Source organism: Loxodonta africana, chromosome 4 (genome assembly GCF_030014295.1).
Source record: "Loxodonta africana isolate mLoxAfr1 chromosome 4, mLoxAfr1.hap2, whole genome shotgun sequence".
Classification (NCBI taxonomy): domain Eukaryota; kingdom Metazoa; phylum Chordata; class Mammalia; order Proboscidea; family Elephantidae; genus Loxodonta; species Loxodonta africana.
The window spans coordinates 1,210,896-1,232,551 of NC_087345.1; the positions used below are offsets into that span (position 1 = coordinate 1,210,896).

Here is a 21,656-nt window from a genome sequence, read left to right on the forward strand (position 1 = left end):
CATATTCTTCGTTACCTCCATTATGTAGTATCAATCTGATTTCTTCTTGGTAATCAGGATCAATCACACTAGCCAATATGGCAACTCCCTTCTTTGTCTATTTATCCAAAGGCATGAGGAGCCTGAACTGGCTGGGTGGCATTTTTAACTTCCAGTTCAATGAAGTCAGTGATATGTCTCCAGGGGGGAGCATTCTTCCCTTTGGAATTAATATCTCTAGACCCAGAGACCATAAGGTAACAGGGACAGGAAGCAAAAATTTTACGAGTGGGTCACTACGGGTAATCGTGAATGGTGTCACTCCCATTTCCATCCCTTCATTCCTGAACCCATGAATCTTGGCTATGGGAGAAACAGTACCATATACTGGACACTGGTTTAGAGCATATATAGCCTCCTGGAGAACACTGCCCCAGTCCTGCAAGGTATTGCCACATTGCTGGTGCTGTAATTGTGTCTTTAGAAGGCCATTTGTCATTCTTTCAAGCAAGTTGCTTTAGGATGATGAGGAACATGGTAAGACCAGTGAATTTCAAGAGTATGGGCCCACTGCTTTACTTCATTTGAAGTGAAGTGAGACTCTTAATCCGAGATGATGCTGTGTGGGATACCATAACCACAGATAAGGTATTTTGTGAGTTCACAGATGATACTGTGGCAGATACGCTGCATACAGGAAAGACAAATACATATCCCAAGTAACTGTCTAATCCAGTAAGAACGAGAACACTGCCCTTTCCAAGATGGAAGTGGTCCAGTGTGATCAACCTGCCGCCAGATTGCTGCCAGATCATCCCAAGGAATGGTGCCATATTGGGGCTCAGTGTTGGTCTCTGCTCCTGGCAGACCAAGCACTCAGCAGTGCTATAGCCAAATGGGCCTTGGTGGGTGAAAGTCCACGTTGCCAAGCACATGCATAACCTCCATCCCTGTCACCATGGCCTCTTTGTTCCTGAGCCCCTTAGCTAATGACAGTAGCTGGAGAGAGAGGATGACTGGTTTCCGTAGGAAGTGTCATCATGTTCACTTGACTGTTAAAATCCTTCTCTGCCAAGATCACCCTTTGCTGAGCATTCACGTGAAACACAAATATGGTCTCTTCTTTGGCCTATTCAGAGAGGTCTAGTCACACACCTCTTCCCCATACCTCTTTGTCTCCAATTTTGCAATCATGTTCCTTCCGAGTCACTGGTATCCAGCCAAACCACTGGCTAAAGCCTGAGAATCAGAATACAATCACAAGGCTGGCCACCTCTCCTTCCAAGAAAAGCAAACAACAAGGGGCACTGCTAGACATTCTGACCACTAGGAAGATTTCCCTGCACCACTGACCATTAGGGAGACTCCCAGAAAGGGGTTGTAGTGCTGCTGCTGTGCACTTTTGAGTGCTGCCTGCATATCGCACAGAGCCACCTGTAAACCACGAGTATTCTCTTCATCAGTCAACTGGCAATAAGGAACTACCCATGACGCCACCTCATGTGAGACAATCATATGGTCTACTATGCCGGGAACGACAACTTATTGGTGCTGCACTCATAGTCAAAAAGAACATTTCGAGGTTTATTCTGAAGTACAACACTGTCAGTAACAAGATAATATCCATACGCCTAAAAGGAAGACCAGTTAACACAGCTATGATTCAAATTTACATACCAAATGCTAAGGCCAAAGATTAAGGAATTGAAGATTTTTACCAACTTCTGCTGTCTGAAATTGAATGAATATGCAATCAGGACGCATTGATAATTAACGGTGATTAGAATGTGAAAGTTGGAAACAAAGAAGAAAGAACGGTAATTGGAAAATATAGCCTTGGTGATAGAAATGATGCTGGAAATTGGATGATAGAATTTTTCAAGACTTCACTGCAATACCCTTTTTTAACAACATAAACTATACATGTGGACCTGACCCGACTGAATACATAGAAATTGAACAGACTGCATCTGTAGAATGGACGACAGAAAAGTTCAATATCATCAGCCAGAAAAACGCAAAGGGTCAACTGGGGAACAATCAATTGCTCATATATGAGTTCAAGCTGAAACTGAAGAAAATAGAACAAGTCCACAAGAGTCAAAAAAAAAACGACCTTGAATGTATCGCACCCCAATTTGGAGACAATTTCAAGAATAGATTTGATGTGCTGGGCACTAATTACCGAAGACCAGTGGAATTGTGGAATGACATCAAGGACACCATACGTAAAGAATGCAAGAGATCATTAAAAAGACAGGAAAGAAAGAAAAGACCAAAACGGATGTCAGAAGAGACTCTGAAACTTTCTTTTGAATGTTGAGTAGCTAAAGCCTAAGAAAGAAAAGACGAAATAAAAGAGCTAAACAGAAAGATTTCAAAGGGAGACTCAAGAAGACAAAGTAAAGTATTATGATGACAGATGCAAAGATCTGGAGTTAGAAAACCTAAAGAGAAGAACACGCTCGGCATTTCTCAAGCTGAAAGAACTGAAGGAAAAATTCAAGCCTCAAGTTGCAAAAGCGAGGGATTCTATGGACAAAATACAGAATGACACAGGATGCATCAAAAGAATATGGAAGGAATACACACGGTCACTGTACCAAAAAGAATTGGTCAGCATTCTATCATTTCAGGCGTCAGTACATGATCAAGAACCAAAGGTACTGAAGGAAAAACTTCAAGCTGCACTGAAGACATTGGCAAAAAACAAGGCTCCAGGAATTGACAAGATATCAACTGAAATTTTTAACAAATGGATGCAATGCTGGAAGTGCTCACTTGTCTATGCCAAGAAATTTGGAAGAGAGCTACCTGGACAACCGACTGGAAGAGATCCATATTTATGCCTATTCCAAAGAAAAGTAATCCAACCGGAAACAGAAATTATCAAACAATTACCATTCATATCACATGCAAGTAAAATTTTGCTGAAGGTCATTCAAAAGCGATTGCAGCAGTACATCGACAGGGTACTACTACTAGAAAATTCAAGCCGGATTCAGAAGTAAATGTGGAAGGAAGGACATCACTGATGTCAGATAGATCCTGACTGAAAGCAGAGGATACCAGAAAGATATTAACCTGTATTTTATTGACTGTGCAAAGGCATTCAACTGTGGGGACAAATTCTGGATAACACTGCAAAGAATGGGAATTCCAGAACACTTAACTGTGCTCATTAGGAGCCTGTATATAGATAAAGAGGCAGTCATTCAAACAGAGCAAAGGAATACTGCATGTTTTAAGTTAGGAAAGGTCTGCCAGTGTTGTATCCTTTCACCATATTTATTCAATCTGTATGCTGAGCAACAATCTGAGAAACCGGACTATAAGAAGAAGAACGGGGCATCAGGATTGGAGGAAGACTCATTAACAACTTGTGTTATGCAGATGACACAATCTTGCTTGCTGAAAGTGAAGAGGACTTGATGAACTTATTGATGAAGATCAAAGGCTACAGCCTTCAGTACGGATTGCACCTCAACATAAAGAAAACAAAAATCCTCACAAGTGGACCAATAAGCAACATCATGATAAACAGAGAAAATGCTGAAGTCTTCAAGGACTTCATTTTACTTGGATCCACAATCAATGCCCATGGAAGCAGAAGTCAAGAAATCAAAAGACACACTGCATTGGGCAAATCTGCTGCAAAAGACCTCCTTAAAGTTTTAAAAAGCAAAGATGTCACTTTAAGGACTAAGGCGTACCTGACTGAAGCCAGGGTGTTTTCAATTGCCTCATATATATGCAAAAGCTAGACAATGAATAAGGAAGACCGAAGAATTGACACCACGGAGTTGTGGTATTGGTGAAGAATACTGATATACTGTGGACTGCCACAAGAACCAAAAAATCTGTCTTGAAGTACAGCTAGAACGCTCCTTAGAATCAAGAATGGCGAGAGTTCCTCTCACATACTTTGGACATGTTATCAGGAGGGACCAGCCTCTGGAGAAGGACATCATGCTTGGTAAAGCAGAGGGTCAGCAAAAAAGCAGAAGACTCTCAATGTGATGGATTGGCACAATGGTTACAACAAAGGGCTCAAGCATAACAACAATCATGACAATGGCTAAGGACCGGGCATTGTTTCATTCTGTTGTTCTGTTGTACATAGTGTAGTTATGAGTCGGAACCACCCCAATGGCACCTAACAACAAGACCATAAGGCCACTGATGTAGACTGGGAGTGGGCAGGTAATGTGACAGGGATGGAGATCACAAGCTTTTGAGCCACGTACTTGTGCTTCCAGGTCTTGCTCGGGTCCCATCTCCTACAGAACACTTTCATTTTATAATGAAGTGCTGCTCTGCATGTCCAACTTTACAGCTCTGTGGATGAGGCAGTCCAGTTAATGATGAGCAGCTCAGGTCGCATGGTGACTCGGTGCTCCGTGGCTAAGCGTTCAGTCTCTACAAGGTCCAGGAACAAGCCAAAAGTTACTTCTGAAAAGAAGTATAGTTATCTGCAGAAGACAGAGAGGCTTTGCTTCAAAACCCTACGAGTCTGTGCTGTTATTCACCAATAGAGCCCTGCCAAAGACTCCAAACATCATCTCTACCTGCCAGTGACACTTCGAGCACCATTAGATCAGATGGATCACATGGCCCAAGTGGCAGAACTGCTTGCATGGCAGCCTGAACATGTTGCAGAGCCTTCTCTTGTTCTGGGCCCCACTCAAAACTATCAGCTTTTGGAGTCACTTAATAAACAGAGCAGAGTAACACATCCAAATCATGAGATGTGCTGCCTCCCAAACCCAGAGACGCCCACTAGGCATTGTGCTTCCTTTTTTAGCTGCGGGAGGAGCCAGATGCTATAACTTATCCTTTACTTTACAAGGACTACCTCAACATACTCCACACCAGTGGATTCCTAGAAATTTCACTGAGGTGGAAGGCGCCTGAATTCTTGTCAAGTTTATTTCCCACCCTCTAACATGCAAAGATCTTACCAATAACTCTACAGTCATTGATACTTCTTCCTTACTTGTTCCAATCAGTATAACATCATCGACGTAATGGACCAGTGTGACATCTTGTGGAAGGGAAAGGTGATTAAGATCCCTGCGTACTAAATTAAGACATAAGGCTGGAGAGGTGATACACATCTGATGTAGTACAGTGTAGATGTAGTGCTGGCCTTGCCACCTGGAGGCAAACTGCTTCTGGGAGTCCTTCGAACCAGGTATGGAGAAAAGGCATTAGCTAGATCAATAGCTTCATACCAGGTACCAGGAGATGTATTAATTTGCTATATCTTGAATACCAGCTGCAACTGGGCTCATCACCTGGTTAAGTTTTTGATAAGCCACTGTAATTTCCAAGACCCATCTGTTCTTTCCAGAGTCCAAATAGGTAAGTTGAACGAGAATGTGGTGGGAATTACCACCCCCGCATCCTTCATGTCCTTGATGGTGGCAATAATCTTTGTAATCCTTCCAGGAATGTGGTACTGCTTTTGGTTTACTATTTTCCTAGGTAGGGGCAGTTCTAATGGCTTCCACTTAACCTATCTTACAATAATAGTCATTACTCCACATGTCAGGGATTCAATGCAGGGGTTCTGCCAGTTGCTAAGTATGTCTATTCCAATCACGCATTCTGGGAGTTGGAAGATCACTATAGGATGGGTTCAGGGATCCGCTGCACCCACTGTGAGATAGACATGAGCCAAGACTCCATTAATAACCTGACCTCCATCTGCCCTCACACTTACTGGTGAGCCGCAGTAATGTTTTGGGTTTCCTGGAATTAGTGTCAGTTTAAAGCCAGTGTTCAGTAATCCCTCAAAAGTGTGATTATTTCCTTTTCTTCAATGAACCGTCACTCTCATAAAAGGCTATGTTCTTGAATAATCTTTTTGAGTTCTTCAACTGCTTTATCAGTGTGTTCCCTGGCTTTTTCTGTAGCTTGCCTTATTTCATTTCTGAGGTCATCACTGATGTCTTGAAACATTCTGTAAATTAGTTTTTTACATTCTGTGTCTGGTAATTCCATGATTGTATCTTCTTTTGGGAAAGATTTTGATTCTTTTGTTTGGGGGGGTTATAGAAACAGTCATGGTCTACTTCTTTATATGGATTGATATCGACTGCTGTCTCCGAGCCATCACTAAGATATTGTAGTGATTTATTCTATATTTTCTCTCTGAGTCTTATCTTGTTTTGTTTTCTTTCAATATACGTAGATGGGCTACTAGATTGCGCTGTCTTGATTGTTGTAGCCCTTGACTCACTTATGAGCTATTACCAGCTGGTTTGGGCTGTTACCAGATATATATGCCTGAGTCCATTCACTATTCTTGAGTAGAATTTGATTTTGGGTCATCAGGTGTGTGATGCACACTGTCACCTATCCACCTTGAGAAGTAGTAGTGATAGTTGTGTGCACCAGATTCTAGTAGCAGCTGGGGTTCACACTCCGGGTGGGGGGGGGCTGGATGCTGACAGGCTTCCCCCAAGTGTCAGTGAGGCAGGTGTGTCTCTATTCCTAAAGCACCTTGGTGGGTGGGCTCTGCAGCTGTACCTTAGGCCCCCAGTGCAAGTACCTCTACAGATTGGTAGGCGTCACCCTCCTTAGACGCCTAAGGCAGGAGGCTAGGTGGTCTGGGGGGAGCTTCAGCCCTCAGTTCCCTGTTGTGGGTCAGTGAGGGCTCTGTTGAATAGGCAGAGATATCAGACCTGGGAAACTCATATTTCCAGTAAATCTGCTAAAACAAATGCAGTCAGATCTCTATCAGAAATGCCTTTGTATTATAATAGCCACCTTGTTCCCTGTAGGGATGAAAGCCCAAGACTGTGGATCACATATGCTTGGCTGGAGCTGGTTCTATGTTTTTAGTCCAATTAGGGACGGATTTCTGGTCCCTGGGTTTTTTGTGGTTGCTTCTCTCAGGCCAGAAGAATGGGTTAGGAAAAGACCAAAAAAAAAAAAAAGGGAAAAGAAAAACCGCGGAGCAATTCTCCCTCTGGCTCAGGAAATTCCAATGTTAATGAAGCCACCTGGGAAGCAGAAAGGAGGGTTCAGAAAAACATGAGAGAGTGGCACCCTGGAATATAGACAAAGTTACTTATCTTGCTCGGGATGACTGTTTTATCTGAGATTCCCAAGGGGCGCGTTGCCTGTGTGCGCTGGCTGGGTAGAGATTGCCCTCGAGGGTCAGGCCCACGTCCCATGCTTGCGCTGTCTCAGAAGCCGCGGTCAGTTGCTCCGCTGCCAGTCCAACGTCCAGCATCAAAGTTCCCTGGCTGGAACGCTGCACTCCTGGCTCCAAAAGCAGTTGCTGCTTCCCGGTGACTTCTCCTCCCACCGGCCGCATCGCTGCATGGACCAGCTGGGCCCCACCGCCGAGGTCAGTTCAGGGGGCTGGGGCTGCGCCCTGTGTTTGCGCCGTCACAGGATGTCATGCTCAGCTCCCCTGCACCCACTTCAAAGCCCTGCGCCAAGGTTCCCCGGCTGGGACGCTACACTCCCGGCTCCAAAACCAGTCACTGCCTCCCTGCGACTTCTCCTCCTGCCAGCCGCGTTGCCGCACCGCCTGTACAGACTGGCAGGGACACCGCCTGAGGTCAGTTCACGAGCGTAGGGCTGCACCCCGTGTTTGCGCCGTCACAGGATGCCGTGCTCAGCTCCCCTGCACCCAGTCCAAAGCCCAGTGCCAAGGCTTCCTGACTGGGACGCTGGCTCCAGGCTCCGAAAACAGTCGCTGCTTCCCCGCAGTTGTTCCTTCCCGGTCTTTGTCACTCAGGTCAACTCTTTAAATCTGTGTTTGTCGGTCAGGTTTCATAGATTGTCATGTATGTGATCGATTCACTTGTTTTTCCGAGTCTTTGTTGCAAGAGGGATCCGAGGTAACGTCTATCTAGTCAGCCATCTTGGCCCCCTCCTCCCACAGTCACTTTTGAAGGATGATAAGAAATTGATCCATTACTTTGGGGAAAAAAAAGAGAGAAGAAACAAGCATTTCTCCTCAGTTTCCCATATGAACTGTAGCACTGGATAACCAAGCAGTACATGAAGGCAAGTTTCTTTTTATAAAAGAATTTCGGTTAATAAACTAAGAAGAAATAACTAAATTATAACATCACCCTTTCGTAACCCTAATAAATTAAGGTGAACAGGCCAGTGCATCAATGGCTGCCAATGTCAAAAGGGAGACATTCAGACATCCTGTGCCCCCTGAAGGAACAACCCAACACCACCTGTGAAGAGTTCTGCCAAGGAGGTCAGACCTGAATCTGATCAAGTCTCTAGATCCAACTAACAATATACAGGAAACCAGAGCCCAGAGGACCTTCATTTGCTGATGTGATATGAGTGAAAATGAGAAGCAATAGCTGCAAGCATCCATTAGCAACTGGAGCCTGAAATGTACGAAGTATGAATTTAGGAAAACTGGACTTCATCAAAAATGAAATGAGAAGGGCGGGGCCAAGATGGCGGACTAGGTAGATGCTACCTTGGATCCCTCTTGCAACAAAGACTCGGAAAAAGAAGTGAATCGATCACAGACATAACAATCTACGAACCCTGAACAAGAAACACAGATTTAAAGACGAAAACGAACAAATACGGGGAAGCAGGGACTGTTTTCGGAGCCTGGTGCCAGCGTCCCAGCCAGGTAACCTTGGCGCCGTGATTATGTCTGGGCCCAGGGGAGCTGAACTCATAAATCTTGTGATGGCGCAAACAAGAGGCGCAGCCCTACCCCCCTCAACTGAACCCGGGAGGGGGCCCAGCAGGTCCGCGCGGGCGGCGTGGCGACGCAGCTGGTGGGAGAAGTCCCCAGGAGGCAGTGACTGGTTTTGGAGCCAGGAGCACAGCGTACCAGCAGGGGAACCTTGGCTTTGACTGGGCGCTGCCATGGCGCAAGCACGGGGCGCAGCTCTACTCCCCTGAACTAACCCCGGGAGGGGGCCCAGGCAGTTCACGAGGACGGCGCGGCGACGCGGCTGGCGGGACGAGAAGTCCCCGGGAGGCAGCGACTGATTTTGGAGTCGGGAGAGCAGCGTCCCAGCAGGGGAACCTTGACGCTGAGCTTTGGACTGGCAGCAGAGGATCTGACCACGGCTTCAGCGGGCCAGACCCCCGGGGGCAATCTCCACACAGCCAGCATACATAGGCGACACGACCCTCGGGAATCTCAGATATAACAGTCATTCCAAGCAAGACAAGCAACTCTGGCTATATTCTGAGGTGCTACTCTCCTATCTCTCTGATCCCTCCCCCACCCTCCCCAGGCGGATTCATTAACATTGGAATTTCTTGAGCCAGAGGGAGAATGGCAAGGGCTCCGCGGCGGCTTTGCTTCCCCCCCCCTTTTTTTTTTCTTTTGGTCTTTTTCTAACCCACTCTTCCAGCCTGACAGAAGGAACCACAAAAAACCCAGGGACCAAAAATCCATCCCTAATTGGACTAAAAACACAGAACCAGCTACAGCCAAGCATATATGATCCAAATCTCGGACTTCCATCCTTACAGGGAACAAGGTGGCGGTTATAATCCAAAGGCAGTTTCGATAGGGATCTGACTGCATTTTTTTTTTTACCGGATTTTCTGGAAAAACAAGTTTCCCAGCGATGGCTCAGAGACAGCAGTCGATATCAAACCACATAAAGAAGCAGACCATGACAGCTTCTACAACCCCCCAAACAAAAGAACCAAAATATTTCCCAAATGAAGATAGAATCCTGGAATTATCAGATACAGAATATAAAAAACTAATTTACAGAATGCTTCAAGACATCAGAAACAAAATAAGGCAAACTGTAGAAAAAGCCAAGGAACACACTGATAAAACAGTTGAAGAACTCAAAAAGATTATTCAAGAACATCGTGGAAAAATTAATAAGTTGCAAGAATCTATAGAGAGACAGCATGTAGAAATCCAAAAGATTAACAATAAAATTATAGAATTAGACAACGCAATAGGAAGTCAGAGAGTAGACTTGAGCAATTAGAATGTAGACTGGGACATCTGGAGGACCAGGGAATTAACACCAACATAGCTGAAAAAAAATCAGATAAAAGAATTTAAAAAAATGAAGAAACCCTAAGAATCATGTGAGACTCTATCAAGAAGGATAACTTGCGTGTGATTGGAGTCCCAGAACAGGGAGGGAAGGCAGAAAACACAGAGAAAATAGTTGAAGATCTCCTGACAGAAAACTTCCCTGACATCATGAAAGACGAAAGGATATCTATCCAAGATGCTCATCGAACCCCATTTAAGACTGATCCAAAAAGAAAAACACCGAGACATATTATCATCAAACTTGCCAAAACCAAAGATAAACAGAAAATTTTAAAAGCAGCCAGGGAGAAAAGAAAGGTCTCCTTCAAGGGAGAATCAATAAGAATAAGTTCAGACGACTCAGCAGAAACCGTGCAGGCAAAAAGGGAATGGGATGACATCTACAGAACACTGAAGGAGAAAAACTGCCAACCAAGGATCATATATCCAGCAAAACTCTCTCTGAAATATGAAGGCGAAATTAAGATATTTACAGATAAACACAAGTTTAGAGAATTTGCAAAAACCAAACCAAAGCTACAAGAAATACTAAAGGATATTGTTGGGTCAGAAAACCAATAATATCAGATACCAGCACAACACAAGGTTACAAAACAGAACATCCTGATATCAACTCAAATAGGGAAATCACAAAAACAAATTAAGATTAATTAAAAAAAAAATGCTCATAACAGGGAATCACTAAAGTCAATATGTAAAAGATCACAATAATCAAAAAGAGGGACAAAATACAGGTGGCATAGAACTGCCATATGGAGAGTGATACAAGGCGATATAGAACAATACAAGTTAGGTTTTTACTTAGAAAAATAAGGGTAAATATTAAGGTAACCACAAAGAGGTATAACAACTCCATAACTCAAGATAAAAGCCAAGAAAAACGTAACGACTCAACAAACATAAAGTCAAACACTATGAAAATGAGGATCTCACAATTTACTAAGAGAAACGTCTCAGCACAAAAAACTATGTGGAAAAATGAAATTGCCAACCACACACATGAAAAGGCATCAAAATGAGAGCACTAAAAACTTATTTATAATGACGCTGAATGTAAATGGACTAAATGCACCAATAAAGAGACAGAGAGTCACAGACTGGATAAAGAAACACGATCCATCTATATGCTACACATACCTTAGACTTAGAGACACAAACAAACTAAAACTCAAAGGATGGAAAAAAATATATCAAGCAAACAATAAGCAAAAAAGAAGAGGAGTAGCAATATTAATTTCTGACAAAATAGACTTTAGACTTAAATCCACCACAAAGGATAAAGAAGGACACTACATAATGATAAAAGGGACAAGTGATCAGGAAGACATAACCATATTAAATATTTATGCACCCAATGACAGGGCTGCAAGATACAGAAATCAAATTTTAATGGAATTGAAAAGTGAGATAGACACCTCCACAATTATAGTAGGAGACTTCAACACACCACTTTCGGAGAAGGACAGGACATCCAGTAAGAAGCTCAATAGAGACACGGAAGACCTAATTACAACAATCAACCAACTTGACCTCATTGACTTATACAGAACTCTCCACCCAACTGCTGCAAAGTATACTTTGTTTTCTAGCGCACATGGAACATTCTCTAGAATAGACCACATATTAAGTCATAAAACAAATCTTTGCAGAGTCCAAAACATCGAAATATTACAAAGCATCTTCTCAGACCACTAGGCAATAAAACTAGAAATCAATAACAGAAAAACTAGGGAAAAGAAATCAAATACTTACAAACTGAACAATACCCTCCTGAAAAAAGACTGGGTTATAGAAGACATCAAGGAGGGAGTAAGGAAATTCATAGAATGCAACAACAATGAAAATACTTCCTATCAAAACCTCTGGGACACAGCAAAAGCAGTGCTCAGAGGCCAATTTATATCGATAAATGCACACATACAAAAACAACAAAGAGCCAAAAGCAGAGAACTGTCCCTACAACTTGAACAAATAGAAACTGAGCAACAAAAGAATCCATCAGGCACCAGAAGAAAACAAATAATAAAAATTAGAGCTGAACTAAATGAATTAGAGAACAGAAAAACAATTGAAAGAATTAACAAAGCCAAAAGCTGGTTCTTTGAAAAAAGTAACAAAATTGATAAACCATTGGCTAGACTGACTAAAGAAATACAGGAAAGGAAACAAATAACCCGAATAAGAAATGAGAAGGGCCACATCACAACAGAACCAAATGAAATTAAAAGAATCATTTCAGATTACTACGAAAAATTGTACTCTAACAAATTTGCAAACCTGGAAGAAATAGATGAATTCTTGGAAAAACACTACCTACCTAAACTAACACAATCAGAAGTAGAACAACTAAATAGACCCATAACAAAAAAAGAGATTGAAACGGTAATCAAAAAACTCCCAACAAAAAAAAGCCCTGGCCCGGACGGCTTCACTGCAGAGTTCTACCAAACTTTCAGAGAAGAGTTAACACCACTACTACTGAAGGTATTTCAAAGCATAGAAAATGACGGAATACTACCCAACTCATTGTATGAAGCCACCATCTCCCTGATACCAAAACCAGGTAAAGGCATTACAAAAAAAGAAAATAACAGACCTATATCCCTCATGAACATAGATTCAAAAATCCTCAACAAAATTCTAGCCAATAGAATCCAGCAACACATCAAAAAAATAATTCACCATGATCAAGTGGGATTTATACCAGGTATGCAAGGCTGGTTTAACATCAGAAAAACCATTAATATAATCCATCACATAAATAAAACAAAAGACAAAAACCACATGATCTTATCAATTGATGCAGAAAAGGCATTTGACAAAATCCCACACCCATTTATGATAAAAACTCTTACCAAAATAGGAATTGAAGGAAAATTCCTCAACATAATAAAGGGCATCTACACAAAGCCAACAGCCAATATCACTCTAAATGGACAGAACCTGAAAGCATTTCCCTTGAGAATGGGAAGCAGACAAGGATGCCCTTTATCACTGCTCTTATTCAACATCCTACTTGAAGTCCTAGCCAGGGCAATTAGGCTAGACAAAGAAATAAAGGGTTTCCGGATTGGCAAGGAGGAAGTAAAGTTATCACTATTTGCAGATGACATGATCTTATACACAGAAAACCCTACGGAATCCTCCAGAAAAACTACTGAAACTAATAGAAGAGTTAGGCAGAGTCTCAGGTTATAAAATAAACATACAAAAATCACTTGGATTCCTCTACATCAACAAAAAGAACACCGAAGAGGAAATAACCAAATCAATACCATTCACAGTAGCCCCCAAGAAGATAAAATACTTAGGAATAAATCTTACCAAGGATGTAAAAGACCTATACAAAGAAAACTACAAAGCTCTACTACAAGAAATTCAAAAGGACATACTTAAAGGGAAAAACATACCTTGCTCATGGATAGGAAGACTTAACATAGTAAAAATGTCTATTCTACCAAAAGCCATCTATACATATAACACACTTCCGATCCAAATTCCAATGTCATATTTTAAGGGGATAGAGAAACAAATCACCAATTTCATATGGAAGGGAAAGAAGCCTCGGATAAGCAAAGCATTACTGAAAAAGAAGAAGAAAGTGGGAGGCCTCACTCTACCTGATTTCAGAACCTATTATACAGCCACAGTAGTCAAAACAGCCTGGTACTGGTACAACAACAGGAACACAGACCAGTGGAACAGAATTGAGAACCCAGATATAAATCCATCCACGTATGAGCAGCTGATATTTGACAAAGGACCAGTGTCAGTTAATTGGGGAAAAGATAGCCTTTTTAACAAATGGTGCTGGCATAACTGGATATCCATTTGCAAAAGAATGAAACAGGACCCATACCTTACACCATGCACAAAAACTAACTCCAAGTGAATCAAAGACCTAAACATAAAGACTAAAACGATAAAGATCATGGAAGAAAAAATAGGGACAACCCTAGGAGCCCTAATACAAGGCATAAACAGAATACAAAACATTACCAAAAATGATGAAGAGAAACCTGATAACTGAGAGCTCCTAAAAATCAAACACCTATGCTCATCTAAAGACTTCACCAAAAGAGTAAAAAGACCACCTACAGACTGGGAAAGAATTTTCAGCTATGACATCTCTGACCAGCGCCTGATCTCTAAAATCTACATGATTCAGTCAAAAATCAACCAGAAAAAAACAAACAACCCAATCAAGAAGTGGGCAAAGGATATGAACACACATTTCACTAAAGAAGATATTCAGGCAGCCAACAGATACATGAGAAAATGCTCTCGATCATTAGCCATTAGAGAAATGCAAATTAAAACTACGATGAGATTCCATCTCACACCAACAAGGCTGGCATTAATCCAAAGAACACAAAATAATAAATGTTGGAGAGGCTGCGGAGAGATTGGAACTCTTATACATTGCTGGTGGGAATGTAAAATGGTACAACCACTTTGGAAATGTATCTGGCGTTATCTTAAACACTTAGAAATAGAACTACCATACAACCCAGAAATCCCACTCCTCGGAATATACCCTAAAGATACAAGAGCCTTCACACAAACAGATATATGCACACCCATGTTTATTGCAGCTCTGTTTACAATAGCAAAAAGCTGGAAGCAACCAAGGTGTCCATCAACGGATGAATGGGTAAATAAATTGTGGTATATCCACACAATGGAATACTACGCATTGATAAAGAATAGTGACGACTCTGTGAAACATTTCATAACATGGAGGAACCTGGAAGGCATTATGCTGAGCGAAATTAGTCAGAGGCAAAAGGACAAATATTGTATAAGACCCACTAGTATAAGACCTTGAGAAATAGTAAAAACTGAGAAGAACACATACTTTTGTGGTTACGAAGGGGGGAGGGAGGGAGGGAGGGAGGGAGGAAGAGGGTTTTTTATTGATTAATCAGTAGATAAGAACTGCTTTGGGTGAAGGGAAAGTCAACACTCAATACATGGAAGGTCAGCTCAATTGGACTGGACCAAAAGCAAAGAAGTTTCTGGGATAAAATGAATGCTTCAAAGGTCAGCGGAGCAGGGGCGGGGGTCTGGGGAACATGGTTTGAGGGGACTTCTAAGTCAATTGGCAAAATAATTCTATTATGAAAACATTCTGCATCCCACTTTGAAATGTGGCGTCTGGGGTCTTAAATGCTAACAAGCGGCCATCTAAGATGCATCAATTGGTCTCAACCCACCTGGAGCAAAGGAAAACGAAGAACACCAAGGTCACACGACAACTAAGAGCCCAAGAGACAGAAACAGCCACATGAACCAGAGACCTACATCATCCTGAGACCAGAAGAACTAGTTGGTGCCCAGCCACAATCGATGCCTGCCCTGACAGGGAGCACAACAGAGAACTCCTGAGGGAACAGGAGATCAGTGGGATGCAGACCCCAAATTCTCATAAAAAGACCATACTTAATAGTCTGACTGAGACTAGAGGAATCCCGGCGGCCATCCTCCCCAGACCTTCTGTCGGCACAGGACAGGAACCATCCCCAAAGACAACTCATCAGACATGAAAGGGACTGGTCAGCGGGTGGGAGAGAGATGCTGATGAAGAGTGAGCTAATTATATCAGGTGGACACTTGAGAGTGTGTTGGCAACTCTTGTCTGGAGGGGGGATGGGAGGATAGAGAGAGAGGGAAGCTGGCAAAATTGTCACGAAAGGAGAGACTGAAAGGGCTGACTCAATAGGGGAAGAGCAAGTGGGAGTACGGAGAAAGATTTATGTAAACTTATATGTGAGAGACTGATTGGATTTGTAAACGTTCATTTGAAGCTTAATAAAAGTTAATTAAAAAAAAAAAAAAAGCTAGAAGAATCCATAGACAGACAGCAATGAGAAACCAGGAGATTAACAATAAAACTACAGAATTAAACAACTCCATAGAAACTCAGAGGAGCAGAACTGAGTGGAAGGCAGAATTGGTGAACTAGAAGATAAAGCCCTTGGCATCAATATATTTGAAGAAAAATCAGATAAAAGAATTTTAAAAAACGAAGAAACCTTAACAATCATGTGGGATTCTATCAAAAGAAATAACATACGAGTAACTGGAGTACCACAACAGGGAGTGATAACAGAAAACACAGAGAGAATTGTTGAAGATTTGCTGGCTGAAGACTTCCCTGATACCATGAAAGATGAGAAGATATCTATCCAAGATGCTCGTTGAACTCCATATAAGGTAGACATTAAAAGAAAAGTCACCAAGACATATTATAATCAAACTAGTCAAAACCAAAGATAAAGAGAGAATTTTAAGCGCAGCTAGGGATAAACAAAAAGTCACCTACAAAGGACAGTCAACAAGAATAAGCTTGGACTACTCAGCAGAAACCACGCAGACAAGAAGGCAATGGGATGACTTATATAAGGCACTGAAGGAAAAAAAATTGCCAGCCAAGAATCATAAATCCAGCAAAACTGTCTCTCAAATATGAAGTTGAAATTAGGGCATTTCCAGATAAACAGAAGTTTAGGGAATTCATAAAAACCAAACCAAAACTACAAGAAATACTAAAGGGAGTTCTCTGGTTAAAAGATCAATAATATCAAGTATCAACCCAAGACTAGAACACTGGACAGAGCAATCAGATGTCAACCCCAACAGGGAAATCACAAAGATAAATCAAGATAAAAAAACACTCAAAACAGGGAAACAGAGATGTTATAATGTAAAAGACGACAACGTTAAAACGATAAACAGGGACTCAGAAATATAATCATAGATCTTTCATATAGAGAGGAAGACAAGGCTATATAAAAAAATAAAAGTTACATTTAAATTTAGAAAAATAGGGGTAAATATTAAGGTAACTACAAAGGAGACAAACTATCCTACACATCAAAATCAAATGCAAGAAAAAAATATAGACTCAGCAGAAACAAAATCAACAACAACAAATAAGAGAAAAAGACAATATATAAAGGTAAACTACTCAGCACAAAAAATTAAGTGGGAAAAAGAAACTATCAACAACACACAAAAAAAGACATCAAAATAACAGCACTAAATTCATACGTATCCATAATTACACTGAATATAAATGGACGAAATGCATCGATAAAGAAAGAGTGGCAGAATGGATAAAAAAACATGATCCAACTATATGCTGCCTATAAGAAACACACCTTAGAGACACAAACAAACTACGACTCAAAGGATGGAAAAAATTTTATCAAGCAAAAAAAATCAAAAAAGAGCAGGAGGGGCAATAATAATTTCTGACAAAATAGACTTTAAACTTAAATCCACCAGAAAGGATAAGGAAGGACACCATATAATGATTAAAGGAACAATACACCAGAAGGATATCACCATATTAAATATTTACGCACCCAATGACAGGGCTGCAAGATACATAAAACAAACTGTAACAGCATTGAAAAGTGAGATAGACAGCTCCAGAATTATACTAGGAGACATAAACACACCACTTTCAGTGAAGGACAGGACATCCAGAGAGAGGTCAATAAAGACACGGAAGATCTAAGTGCCACAATCAACCAACTTGACCTCATAGACATATACAGAACACTCCAACCAACAGCAGTCAAGTATACTTTCTTTTCTAGTGCACACGGAACATTCTCTAGAAGAGACCACATATTAGTTCATAAAGCAAGCCTTAGCAGAATCCAAAACACTGAAATATTACAAAGCATCTTCTCTGACCATAAGGCCATAAAAGTAGAAATCAATAACAGAAAAAGCAGGGAAAAGAAATCAAATGCTTAGAAACTGAACAATACCCGGCTCAAAAAAGACTGGGTTATAGAAGACATTAAGGATGGAATAAAGGAATTCATAGAATCCAACGAGAATGAAAACACTTCCTACCAAAACCTTTGGGACACAGCAAAAGCAGTGCTGAGAGGTCAATTTACATCAATGAATGCACACATACAAAAAGAAGAAAGGGCCAAAATCAAAGAATTATCCCTACGACTTGAACAAATAGAAAGAGAGCAACGAATGAAACCCTCAGGCACCAGAAGAAAGCAAATAATAAAAATTAGAGCAGAATTAAATGAAACAGAAAACAGAAAAATAACTGAAAGAATTAACAAGACCAAAAGCTGGATCTTTGAAAAACTTGGCAAAATTGATAAACCATTGGCCAAAATGACAAACGAAAAACAGGAGAGGAAGCAAATAACCTGAATAAGAAATGAGACAGGCGATATTACAAAAGACCCAACTGAAATTAAAAGAATCGTATCAGATTACTATGAAAAACTGTAACAAATTTGAAAACCTAGAAGGAATGGATGAATTCCTAGAAACACACTACCTACCTAAACTAACACAAACAGAGATAGAACAACTAAACAGACCCATAACAAAAGAAGAGATTGAAAAGGTAATCAAAAAACTCCCAACAAAAAAAAGCCCGGGTCTGGATGGCTTCACTGCAGAGTCCTACCAAACTTTCAGAGAAGAGTTAACACCACTACTACTAAAGGTATTTCAGAGCATAGAGAAGGAGGGAATACTACCAAACTCATTCTGTGAAGCCACCATATCACTGATATCGAAACCAGGTAAAGACACTACAAGAAAAGAAATTATAGACCTATATCCCTCATGAATGTAGATGCAAAAATCCTCAACAAAATTCTAGCCAATAGAATTCAACAACATATCAAAAAAATAATTCACCATGACCAAGTGGGATTCATACCAGGTATGCAGGGATGGTTCAACATTACAAAAACAATTAATGTAATCCACCACATAAATAAAACAAAAGAATCACATGATTTTATCAATTGATGCAGAAAAGGCATTTGACAAACTTCAACACTCCTTCATGATAAAAACTCTCAGCAAAATAGGAATAGAAAGAAAAATTCTCAACATAATAAAGGGCATTTATACAAAGCCAACAGCCAACATCACCCTAAATGGAGACAGTCTGAAAGCATTCCCCTTGAGGATGGCCTTTATCACTGCTCTTATTCAACATTGTGCTGGAGGTCCTAGCCAGAGCAATTAGGCTAGATAAAGAAATAAAGGGCATCCAGATTGGTAAGGAAGAAGTAAAAGTATCTGTATCTGCAGATGACATGATCTTACACACAGAAAACCCTAAGGAATCCTCCAGAAAACTACTGAAACTAATAGAAGAGTTCAGCAGAGTACCGGGTTACAAAATGAATGTACAAAAATCAGGTGGATTCCTCTATGTCAACAAAAAGAACATCAAGGAGGAAATCACCAAATCAATACATTTACAGTAGCCCCCCAAAAGATAAAATACTTAGGAATAAATCTTATCAGAGAAATAAAAGGCTTATATAAATAAAACTACAAGACATTACTACAAGAAACCAAGAGACTTAAATAAGTGGAAAAACACACCTTGCTCATGGACATGGAAGAATTAACACTGTAAAAACGTCTATTCTACAAAAAGCGATTTGTAGATACAGTACAATTCCGATCCAAATTCCAACGGCATTTTTTAATGCGATGGAGAAACAAATCACCAACTTCATATGGAAGGGAAAGAGGCCCTGGATAAGTAAAGCATTACTAAAAAAGAACAAAGTGGGAAGCCTCACTCTACCTGATTTTAGAACCTATTATACCACCACAGTAGTCAAAACAGCCTGGTACAATCACGAGCCCAAGAGACAGAAAGGGCCACATGAACCAGAGACTACATCATCCTGAGAGCAGAAGAACTAGACTGTGCCCGGCTACAACCGATGACTGCCGTGACCGGGAACACAACATAGAACCCCTGAGGGAGCAGGAGAGCAGTGGGATGTAGATCCCAAATTCTCATAAGACCAGACTTAATGGTCTGACTGAGACTAGAAGGACCCCGGTGGTCATGGCCCCCAGACCTTCTGTTGGCCCAGGACAGGAACCATTCCCTAAGCCAACTCTTCGACAGGGATTGGACTGGACAATGCGTTGGAGAGGGATGCTGGTGAGGAGTGAGCTTCTTGAATCAGGTGGACGCTTGAGACTATGTTGGCATCGCCTGCCTGGAGGGGAGATGAGAGGGTTGAGGGGGTTAGAAGCTGGCGAAATGGACACAAAAAGAGAGAGTGGAAGGAGAGAGCAGGCTGACTCATTAGGGGGAGAGCAACTGGGAGTGTGTAGCAAGGTGTATATGGGTTTTTGTGTGAGAGACTGACTTGATTTGTAAACTTTCACTTAAAGCACAAAAAAAAAAACACAGCCTGGGATTGGTACAACAACAGATACACAGACCAGTGGAGCAGAATTGAGAATACAGACATAATTCCATCCACCTATAAGCACCTGATATTTCACAAAGGCCCAAAGTCAGTTAAATGGTGAAAAGACAGTCTTTTTAAAGAAATGGTGCTGACATAACTGGATATCCATCTGTAAAAAAATGAAACATGCACAAAAACTAACTCAAAATGGATCAAAGACCTAAATATAAAATCTGAAACAATAAAGACCATGGAAACAAATAGGAACAATGTTAGCAGTGCTAATACATGGCATAAACAGTATACAAAACATTACTAACAATGCAGAAGAGAAACTAGATAACTGGGAGCTCCTAAAAATCAAACACCTATGTTCATCCAAAGATTTCACCAAAAAAGTAAAAAGATTACCTATAGATTAGGAAGTTTTTAGCAATGACATTTCCGATCAATGCCTGATCTCTAAAATCTACATGATACTGCAAAAACTCAATTACAAAAAGACAAATGACCCGACTAAAAAATGGGCAAAAGATACAAACAGGCACTGCACTAAGTAAGATGTTCAGATAGCTAACAGATGCATGAGGAAATGCTCATGATCATTAGCCATTACAGAAACGCAAATCAAAACTACGATGAGATTCCATCTCACTCCAAGGCTGGCATTACTCCAAAAAACACAAAATAATACATGTTGGAGAGGTTGTCGAGAGACTGGAACACAAACACTGCTGGTGGGAACGTAAAATGGTACAACCATTTTGGAAATTGATTTGGCACTTCCTTAAAAAGCTAAAAATACAACTACCATAGGATCCAGCAATCCCACACTTTGGAATATATCCTAGAGAAATAAAAGCCTTTACACGAACAGATATATGCACACCCATGTTTACTGCAGCACTGTTTACAATAGCAAAAAGATGGAAGCAACCAAGATGCCCATCAAAGGATGAATGGATAAATAAATTATGGTATACTCACACGATGGAATACCACGCATCAATAAAGAACAGTGATGAATCATTTCATAACACAGAGGAATCTGGAAGGCATTATCCTGAGTGAAATTAGTTGCAAAAGGACGAATGTTGTATATGATCATTATCATAAGAGCTCGAGAAATAGTTCAAACAGAGAAGAAAATATTCTTTGATGGTTAAGAGGGGGGCAGGGAGGGAGAGAGAGGGGTATCCACTAATTAGATAGTAGATAAGAACTATTTTATGTGAAAGACAACACACAGTGCAGGAAAGGTAAGCACAACTGGACTAAACCAAACACAAAGAAGCTTCCTGAGTAAACTGAATGTTTGAAGGCCAGCGTAGCAGGGCGGGGGTTTGGCGACCATGGTCTTGGGGGTACATCTAAGTCAACTGGCGTAATAAATCTATTAAGAAAAC

At 41.0% G+C, this 21,656-nt stretch overlaps 1 protein-coding gene across 7 annotated transcripts in view; it reads right to left on the reverse strand.

The window, feature by feature from the left end:
• The window catches only part of ZBED4 (zinc finger BED-type containing 4), a 78,064-nt gene that overhangs the window by 41,960 nt on the left and 14,448 nt on the right, over window positions 1–21,656 (reverse strand). For 3 of the 7 annotated variants that reach the window (XM_064283323.1, XM_064283324.1, XM_064283321.1), the window contains exon 3: window positions 4,227–4,398. The exons of the other annotated variants lie outside the window; for them this stretch is intronic. The gene's annotated coding sequence lies outside the window, so the exon portion shown is untranslated. The remainder of the gene's footprint in view (window positions 1–4,226; window positions 4,399–21,656) is intronic. 7 annotated transcript variants of the gene reach the window in all.